We start from the raw sequence: 9758 nt of genomic DNA, 5'->3' as shown, positions 1-9758 counted from the left end.
CCCGGCCTTGAAAACCTTGCGACACCCTACCCAGGGCCACGCTCGTCACCTATTATCCTCGACTCCAAATTTTGTGCAAATTTCCGAAAGAAACTGCTTGGGCAAGATCGTCATTCCGATTCCCAGCGTGGGGGATGCCCGAGGAATTGGGGAGGTAGGGACTGTCCAGCCTTTGAGTTTTTTCATCCCCGCCAGGGGCCGGGGTGGGGGCGCGCTCGCAGGCTAGGTCGTCAGAGGCTCTGGGGCCACGATTCAAGTCCAGCCTTTTCTAAATCTTTCTGGGAAAAAGATTTTGAACCTGAAACATTTGAGAAGAATGCGACCCCTTTTAACGACAGTGCCCGGCTCCTGGATATCATCGACGGGGAAATAAACCTTGTCACCTCTACCCTGGCGGAGTCATGCGAAGGCCTGGGGTGCCAGAGCCACACCGAGAGCCTGCAGCTCGTACTTTGACCCTCTTCAGGCCGAGTTCGATGCTGTTCGTCATCGGCGCCCACCGAGAATTTGGCTGACCAAGAATGCTGTGAGCGCCACGGGCCAGGGGGAAACTAGCCTGCTCTGGCTTGCGGTGGGGTTCCCGGGGCCTGGTGGGCTCAGTTCTGCCTTAGGTAAGTCCCAGTTTACAAGGAGAAGGAATGGTCAAGGAGAGCACTCACTTTGCCTCGGGTGGCGAGGCGAGAAGGGCAGCTAAGTGGCCGAAAAGTGAGTTTTCAAGTTTGCAAAAACCCCAGCCTGGTGGGACCCGGGCAGAGCTCATTCCCTGGCCCCCCAGTATGGGGTCGCTTGCCCAACAGGCGGTGATTCTGCTCTGTGCGCCCCAAGTGGTGCCAAGGGTGACTCGCGCCACTTCCTGGGCCAGGGAGGTTAAGCAAGGGGAACACGAATGCGAGTCAATCTTTGCTCCGGGCACCGCCAGTTTTTTTCTGATTTCATTCCGAAATTGATGAGTTTTTCTGCCCTGGGGTTATAAAGGACTCCTGGGGCGCGGTGGAGAGAAGGCTAGGGAAGACGCCTAGCCCACCCCAAGCTCTGTTGCTCTGTGGGTCGCCTCTGGGCGTTTTAAAGTTGAAAATTGTTTTGTTTACTGGTTAGTTTACTGAGGAGGTAATTTCTTAAACGCTTATAATTGGCTTTTATCTACTAAAGTTCTATTTTTTTGCTGTCGTTATTGTGATAAATATTTTCTGTTGGGGGCTTATAATGTCACTTAAGGAGCTCTCAATCCTTCCTCTTTAGTTTGCAATGAAATACAGCTCTTTGAAGTATTCGATCCGGGTAGGTTCATTTTCATCGCGCATTCCTCGCCCTGCCACGGTACAGTTTTTCCGGCATTGCGATCCGACAGCCTGGAGCCTACTGTAGCCGCTTGCTGTCCTGTGCGGCTGACTTCCGACTCTGGACGGTCTATTCACAGGCGACCCTCAACGTCTCTGGCGAGAATAGAGGGGATGGGAGCTCCCTCTCTTCGTGGAGCTGACCCCCACCCCCACCCCAGTACCCAGCGCCCACTAAGAGACGCCGCCAGCGCCCTGCGGAGCGAGCCTTCGCTCCATCCGTAGCCTCCGGTCCTCGGAAACTTCCTCCCAGGCCACATCTGAAGGCGAAAAGGCGAGAGGCGAAAAGTTTGGAGGGAGAAAACTACCCTTCTACCTTTCTCCCCCACCTCGCGCCCTACTCCCGTCGTCCCTCCCGCAGTCTAAACATTATTCCGTCCACCGGAGGTGACTGTCCCCGCGACCCTGCTGTCCCTGCCTAACGCCGTTATCCCCTGCCTCGGGGCCCCAGACGCGCTTCCTGCCGTGCGTGCGGGCGCAAACTGACAACTGCGCTCCAAGCGCGGATTCCCAATCCTGAGCTGTGTGAAACCAGCCGCAGGCGAGTGTGCTTCATGGTCCGGGGAAAGGCAATGCCTCGTGTCTCCTATACCTGACCTTAGCCCCTGAGGACAGATTTGGGTACACCCTGAACAGCCTGGCACAGAGGGAGGAGGGCCCGGGACCGGCCGGCTCCACGTTCCCACCCTGAGCGGCCTGTTATTTGGGCTTGGGCCCTCGGGGAAGGGTGCCGGTGAGGAAGGGAGACCAGGAAATCCTCAAACGCCCTGAGGGCAGGGCCTGGGAGGAAAGTGCCAGGCGAGCGCAGCGCGGGCGTGTTGGCTCAGCCCCAGTCAAACCGTGGGACCCTGCGCTCTGGGGCGACGGGTTGTGGAATTTCATTGAGAGTTCTACAGCTTCAGGGTTCTACTGCGGTCTGCCGAATGAGGGGAGGATAAAATGCAGAATTATATTTATTCAAAAAAGGAGCATTCGGTCTGAATGGTCCTTTCCTTTTGACGCGCGCAGGGCCGGGACCATCTTTTCCAAAACAACTTCTGCACTAGTTTGGCTTACTAATGAAATAAGCGGAGGGAGAAAAATAGGCTCATTTTATCCTCCCCGTCTTTTAACTTTATTTTGTATTAAGCAGAGGGTTTTTGTGTGTGTGTGTGTGTGTTGTTGTTATTCGCATTTTTGCGGTGTTATCTTCTTTGCCTGAGGGGTGTGAACTCCAAGGCATCTGGGCTGTTTAACGCATCATTTGTTCTCTTGCTTTCCTCTTGTATATCCAACTAAGCATTTTCTCTCTCTCTTTTTTTTAAAGCAAAAATAGATCTTAGGACGACTGATGAACTTTGCTTACTGAATTACACTTCGACTCCCTTCCCTGACTGGCTGGAGCCCCCGGAGCTTTGAATGCTAGGATTTATTTAGGTTCTGAAATCAGTTCTTGACGCTCACTTTCCAAACCTTTTCCACAGACGCTCCCTTCCCTGCCGAAAAGAACGGTAAATAACAATTGGCGCTTTTAAAAAACAGGGTTGGGTTTAGATTTCAGATACATCAGAAGAACTAAGGCCCTTGCTCAACATCACTTACTGAGGGCTCTTTCCCCCTTAAATTGGGAACTCAAGTCCTTCCCTGTCTCTGGATTCCGAGGAGATCGCCGGACAGTGGCGCAGGCTGAAGTTTGCTGAGTTCCCGAGACCGAAGTGCAGTCTCGCCCGAGCTGCATATCCCCTCGTGTCCACTAGAGGTCACTGGCCCCTCGCGGCTGTCTGCGCGGCCGCCCGCCTCCCGCTCCTCGCGCTCAAATTAGCCCCTCGTTAATTAACACCCGAGTCCATCAAAGCGCGTTCCTCAGTACAGTACCCCAGCAGGGCTTATATAGGGAACCCAAACCCAGCCCAAGCAAAACTCCCCAAACCCAACACTTCCAGCATGTCCAAAATGGGAAACAGGCGCCTGAGTAACCCAGGGAAAGGTATAGTGCCGTCACGGTTTAACTTTTGTTCGGTGGGGCTTGCTAAGTTGCTGTGGAGAGAACATTCTCGGCGAGCGAGCGCAGGTTCGCCGGAGCCCGGCTCCTGCCAGCCCGCTCTCGGAGGCCGGGCAGGGCGCGTTCGGGCCCCTCCAGCACGTTGGTCCTCTTGGCCGATTTCTCGAACTCGGCCGCCACGGGGGCGAGGGCATGGGTCCACACCATCCTGGGCGTACACGAATGTAAAGGGAGGATACTTATTGGGATGTAGTACAGGAAACTGCCCGGCCGGCTCTGAAATTTGTAGAGAAAAGAAATAGAAACGACGTGTTTCTGATACCTAGTGAAGCGGAATGGGGGAGAGGGGCGGGGATGGGGGTGGACGCCAGAAAACGATCCTGGTGATATTAACAGGGGAGGGAGAGGGTGCCTGAGATGTCCAGGGAAGTTCCCTGCCTCTTGCGGAGTATGCGTGTGTTTTGTGTAAGATCCACATAGAGCTTGAGTCTAGCTTTTATTTTTTCAATCAAAGCCCAAAAAATGTTTTTCACTGTGGACTGGGGAGACTGAGTCACGTCTCCAGCGTCTCAACCAAATCTCTAAGAACTGCATGAAACGAAGCCTGGGTTTAGTCCGACGGCACCGTTCAAGTTCGTGATATCTGTGAACCTTCGTGACTAGTTTCTTTGACACGGTGTTCTGGTGGTCACCTCAGGAACTCATAATTCTTTTGGAGGAAAATCTTGGAAACAACTCGGGTTCTGACAGCGGAGTTTACACCACCCGGGGTCTTTCGCCTTAGCCGGGGAGCAGGAGGTCTGGGGAAGGGGATTGTGGATTTCCTAGTAGTTTCGGTGTTGGTAGGCGACCTCCCTTTCCTTTGGGGCTGATCACTTTACACAGGATCAGTAGTGCAGACTCCAAAGATCTGGACACTCAGGCCTTTGGGGCAGCGTAAGCCCAGTGGGTTAACCACTGTTTGCCCAAACTGCTCAGTTAACAGGCGAAAGATGCCTGACGCGCACTCGTTACGGGATTGGCCTTCTCTTGGGTTGGCTTAATGATGGCCGATCAACGAAGCCATTGTCCGCACTAGGTGGAAAGGCGCAGCCCAGGCTGGCCACTGAGGACGTCTACGTGTCAGACCACTCCGTGGGCACCTCCAAGGTCGGCATCAGTTGCACCCAGGGGGCGGGCGCGGGCCAGGAGTGAGGATTCCCAGAGGCCACGCAGCAGGTGAGACGCCTCTCCTCCTCGTCCCTCTCTGGAGTAGCTGGCCCCGACTGAGGCCCGAGGGGGCGCCTCACGGGAGCCCACCCCAGCCTGGAGCAGAGAAGGAAACCGGGGTGCCCCTTTAGAGGTCTCTGAGACGTCGAAGCCGCGGCTTTGATTTTTCGCGGCACGGCCCCACCTTGCCACCTGGAACTAGGCGCGGCTCTCGAGTCCAAAGTTCGTTCTTTTTGCTTCCCCTTTTTGCCTTTGGCTGCTCGCTGCCAAGCCGGTGTTTCAAGCTGGAGCCCCCGCGAGAACCCGATCCATCTCCAGCGCGGACACAGGTGTCAGCTTGATCTAGCATTGTGTAATCGATTTGGCAGCCTGGGCTCTTACCAAACGGAATTAAAGAGGGTGGGGTTTTCTCTTTTCTTTTCCTTTTGACTATATCTGGTATCAGGTGTACTCGATCTGCGGCAGCAGGTATTATTTGTGGGAAAAGACGCAAATGGCGGTGAAGGTTAAAGCGCTCCCGAGAGGGGCCGGAGGCAGGCCTGGAGGCCCTAGGACGAATCTTCGGGTCTCCTCTCCGAGCTGTACACCTGAGGCCGCCCGCTGAAGCAGTAGGTGCTCTGAAATCCAGGCACGAGGGGCGAGGAGAAGGCTGCCCCCGCTTGCTCTCCGTTTTCTGGCCAAAGCTCCTTGGTATAAACTGTGGGGTTCCACCCTGATGACTTTTTGCCTCTCATTAGCCTAGTGATCCTTCGCAAGTGTGGCTGGGTATGAATTTGGACGCCAAGTCAGGAGACTGGGGGTAAAATCCCCTCGCAGGCGACAGGGAGCCCCGCCTTCATCTCGGGAGCGTTACCTGGGTGCATCCTCGGCGGGCCCAGGTCTCTAAAACTCAGCCAAAAGGAGCCCATTCAGCACCCTTTCTAACATGCCAGGCTATGGGATTCTTGCCCAAGCAGAATGTTAAAATTATTATTACCAATTCTGTTAAACAGCAGAAAGGATTTCATACATTGTCAGCCTCCATTTTATTATGCAGAAACAAACAAAAATTAGAAATGGTGATGTCCCCCTCTCCAGACAGTTACTTTATTTGTGGACACCAAATAGATGCTATCCTGGAATTCAACACCTAGGGCTGGTTTGAATCCTTGGAAACCAAAGGAAGTGTTTGGTCCTTACATAGTCAAAATGCTCAATCTGTGGATGTAGGCTAAATTTTGAGTGAAATAGGGAAATTTTTCTTAGTGACCAACTTGAAGACTTTTTAAATCAGCGAATTTAGTCCTGAGGCAGTACGATCAGAAGGATAAAAGTAAAGACTGGGAGACTTAGGATGGTAACTGACGGCAGTGGCCAGAGGCTGGGTGTTCAAGGAGTCACTTACAGGAGAGGAGATAAGGGCGTGTATGGGACTGATGAATTCAGGTGAATACTCACACCTATAAATACTGAAGTACTAAGTACGCAAATAAAAACCTGTCTCTCTCTGGACTGTCTCCCTTTGTCAAAGGCACAGGCAGGAAACCTGGCCAAATCCTTTACCCTGATATTTACATGACTCACCCCAACTGCTCCTGTCTCTATGTTAATTACAGCACAATCCCACACAGTGATTACATATAAATGAGAACTTAAAAATCTTGTAAGGGATAAGCAGGGAGAAGTAGCATCTGAGCGAGAAAATTTTAAAACAAAGTTTAAACTGGCTTCATGAAATACATCGTGGCAAAAAACTGTTTGACAGTGAATTACTCTTGCTTTCCCTGCTGCTGCCGGGGGCCATTGACTGTGATCATAGGAGCTCTTGGCGAAGAAAAGAATCAGAAAGCAGCACACCCTCATACACCCTTTTTTGAAACCCACATGAGTTTCTTCCCGAATCCTATTTGCTGGATCTCATTTGTCAGCTGAAGGACCTGTAGTGCTCTGGGTAGGGACCAGCCCAGACATGCAGCAGTGTGTTCCTGGGAGGAACTTGAAGCTATAACTACATTTTCATACCAACAGGTCAAAATGATTTTGACCAGAATCAGTTGTGTTTTCAAATGACCTTTTCTGTCTAATCATGTGGTGCTTAAAAAAACAGATAAACTTAAGACAAATCCCTCAGTGCCTGCACCATAGAACTGTTTGCATTTTTTTACTTTTCTTAGGTCCTCATAAAGGGTTTCAAACCTTTGAGACAGCCAGTTGGTACTTCCTTGGGGCATCAGTGGCTACTTGATGTCTAATTCAAGCCTTCCAGGTGTTTGGCCAGTAATGAAGAGGAAATCTCCCAGGTTGTAGATGATTTAAAAGGGGGGACGGGAGGGAGAAAATGTAATGTATAAAGTTGGCTGTTTAAAATATAGAGAAAGCTTTTGCAAACTACTGAGCCCTACTTAAGCATCACCCTGAATTTATTTTTGCCTCCCTTGACCTATCATATAATCAAACTGTTACTTTTACATTAATTTTATGTACCTCAAGGATACCATCTTAAGCCTCTCCCCAAGAAAACCCAATCCTGTGGCCTCATTAGAATCGAACACTGGCTAAAAATTTCCAAGAAAGATAGGCAAACTGTCTAAAATTGTATTCAGTAAACACGACAGTTTAATTAGTAAGAGATTGCTAAACAATGAAAAAACTAAGGGTTCCATTTCCACCATGTCATTGCACTACAGCCTGAACGTTGCCCTTATACAAATATATGCGTGGGTGATCTAGAGAGACAGCCCTCTCAACTTGGGAAACCGAGACCCAACGGCCTGGCTGCGCAGTGGTGGGGGTGGGACGCTGCCGTTGTGCGAGGAGTATGCGCTTCTAGCCCTGCGACCCACCAGTGTAGGCTGGGCCGGGGTCTTCGTGCGTCCTACTTCCTCTCCTCTCACCGCTTCCCGAAAGAATTTTTAAAACTCCCCTTCGGATTGGTAAAATACGGTCCTCATTTAATAAATAGATTACACAACCCGCTCGTTCTGCTGAGAGGAAATAATTTTATTTGCTTATGACTAACATAATTTTCAAAGAACTTCGTTTCTTCCATTTTCCTTTAAAACTATGGTGGGCACAAGCAAACAACATTTTATCTTCCTTATTCTGAACTAGGATTTGACAGGTTAACGATTCTAAAACATGTCAAATGTTCAACAAGTTAATGTTTATAGATTCTTTATGCCACAGGATAGATGTAGAATTCTATAGTAATAACAATCCCTTGAGTAAATATACAAATGCGTTGTTCACCAAACCATCTAGTAGTTTTATTGGAGTGAGAGAAAGAGGATGGTTACTAGGAAGCCATTGTTGTTATTTAAGTTTAACTACTATGGGAGAATAGAATTGTTAATAGAAACCTTCTTTCCCCCCCGCCCCTCAAGGTTTCCCTTCCTCCTCTGGCATTTTATGACGTGCCATCCACAGTGAATGTAAGCAGAATTATGTTGATCCTGGTAACCTACTGTATAACGATAACATCTCATCTACAGGTTAGCAAGGACATACAGAGAGAAATTACCATATTTACAGGATAGTTGTTTGAGAAAATCTATATCTTGATGTGATTAAGGTTTGGTGTTCAAACTTTTTATGAATGTGTGTGTGTTTATACAGAGGAGTCTATAAATGGATTGTGCGCACCCTCTGTAGTATCCCCATATTTGTACATTAAAGGCTGCCATGTAATCATTCCATGAGGCTGGTTTAATGCATTTAACGGAGAACTAATGGGTCCTCTATGTTGGAAAGCATGCTCCTATTTTTTAATCCCGTCACGTAATAAAGCGGTTTTGTGCGAGTCTGAGGCTTCCACCTTTATCCATCCTGGATGCTTTTTCCAGAAAACCATTCCAACCACTTTTGGTTCCTGAACATTTCCTAAAATACCTCCCCCTTTTTTCTCTGCAACTATTCTTTATTTTTAGCCTGTTTTCATCCTACTTAGTAATCACAATAATAATCATAAACAATCCTTGCTGTACAGAAACTCAGTTGGAATGATCTGGTGAATTCCCGCCTTTATCCTGGTGCGAACTCTAATCTCAGATATTGGATATGATCTGACTTGGTCCTAGGCTCCAAGCTGCAAGAAACCGAAGCTACTTTTTCATGCCAGGATTTTACCTTCTTTCTAGCCTGGAGCGCGCGCGCTGCACACACACACACACACACACACACACACACACACACAGCTCCGTAAAAACAAGCTGCGGGATGCCCCAGTGTGAACGGAGGAGCGGGACTCAGGCTAAGCCCAGGCGGTGGGGGACTGGCCGGGGTGAGCGGCCTCCACACCCGGGTGCTATGTTAAGGTGGGCGCCCGCGGCCAGGGTGAGGACGCGCGGAGGGCTGCGCGGGCCTCCCGCTCTTGACTGAGAGGCAAGCAAGCCTGGCCAAGCGCTTGGGAATGAAATCAAAGTTCCGTGGAGCTTGGAGCCCCTAGACAGCCGTCCCTGTCCGTGCAGAGAGACTTCCGCGGTCTGAGCTCGCGCGTGGAGCGTCCAGTGGCGCTCTGTCGGCCAGGGTAGAAGCCCTCGAAGGGGGTCCCGCAGCGCGAGCTTTTGTACGGCCCCGCCTAGGCCAGCAGCGAGCTGACGCACCAGTTCCCCCGGGACGCTGGGGGCGTCGCACTGCAGCTGGGTGGGGAGCAATTTATTCCTCACCGTCGCATCCCAGCCCATCCTTGGTTACTCCACCCTACCCCTGCCACCCCTCCTTCTCTTCTTTCTCTTCCACCGCCTTCATTACCTTCTGATTCTCCACCTCCTCTTCTTCCTCCATCCCCTTCTACTTCTCTCTCCCCCCTTCCCTCCTCCCTTCTCTCTCCCTCTCCCCTCCCTCTCCTTCTCTGAATAAGCAAGCTTTTGCTTCTAAAAGTCACAAGTAATCCTCATGTGTGACACAGAGAGAGAGACTGAGAGAGGGAGATGAGACAAGCCTGCCGAGAAGAGCGGCAGGCAGGAGGGGAATCTGGCACCCTGGCAAGGAGAGGGAACTTGACGCCACCATTAGCCAGGGCCTCGCTCAAGGTAAGTACGCTGGGGGCAGTGGAGCTCAGTACCTGACAGTCTAGCCGCGGCGCATAGCCCAGGCCAGAGAGGCGGGCACCATTACCTGGAGCTACCAAAATAATAATGAAAGTAGGAGGTGGGGTGCGTGCGGGGGTGGGGGGGCTCCAGCACAAGGACCGAGGGTCGAGAGGATGCTGTGCGCCTGGGAACTTGGGCTCCCCCGGGCTCTTGCCCCTGGGC

The 9758-nt window shown here is 51.0% G+C and overlaps 1 long non-coding RNA gene across 2 annotated transcripts in view; it reads left to right on the top strand.

The window, feature by feature from the left end:
* Nucleotides 1–3180: 3180 nt before the first annotated feature.
* Nucleotides 3181–9758, top strand: part of LOC101346299 (uncharacterized) — a 26846-nt gene continuing 20268 nt past the window's right edge. Inside the window, exon 1 of one of the 2 annotated variants that reach the window (XR_186532.2) lies at nucleotides 3181–3303. This is a non-coding gene — a long non-coding RNA (uncharacterized LOC101346299). Of the gene's footprint in view, nucleotides 3304–9386; nucleotides 9537–9758 lie in introns of those variants that run through there. The other variant, XR_002823826.1, reaches the window with a different exon arrangement.

The sequence above is a fragment of the Trichechus manatus genome, unplaced genomic scaffold, assembly GCF_000243295.1.
Source record: "Trichechus manatus latirostris isolate Lorelei unplaced genomic scaffold, TriManLat1.0 scaffold00032, whole genome shotgun sequence".
NCBI lineage: Eukaryota > Metazoa > Chordata > Mammalia > Sirenia > Trichechidae > Trichechus > Trichechus manatus.
Note: the sequence above shows the minus strand (reverse complement) of the source record. Positions and strands in the feature narration are given on the sequence as shown.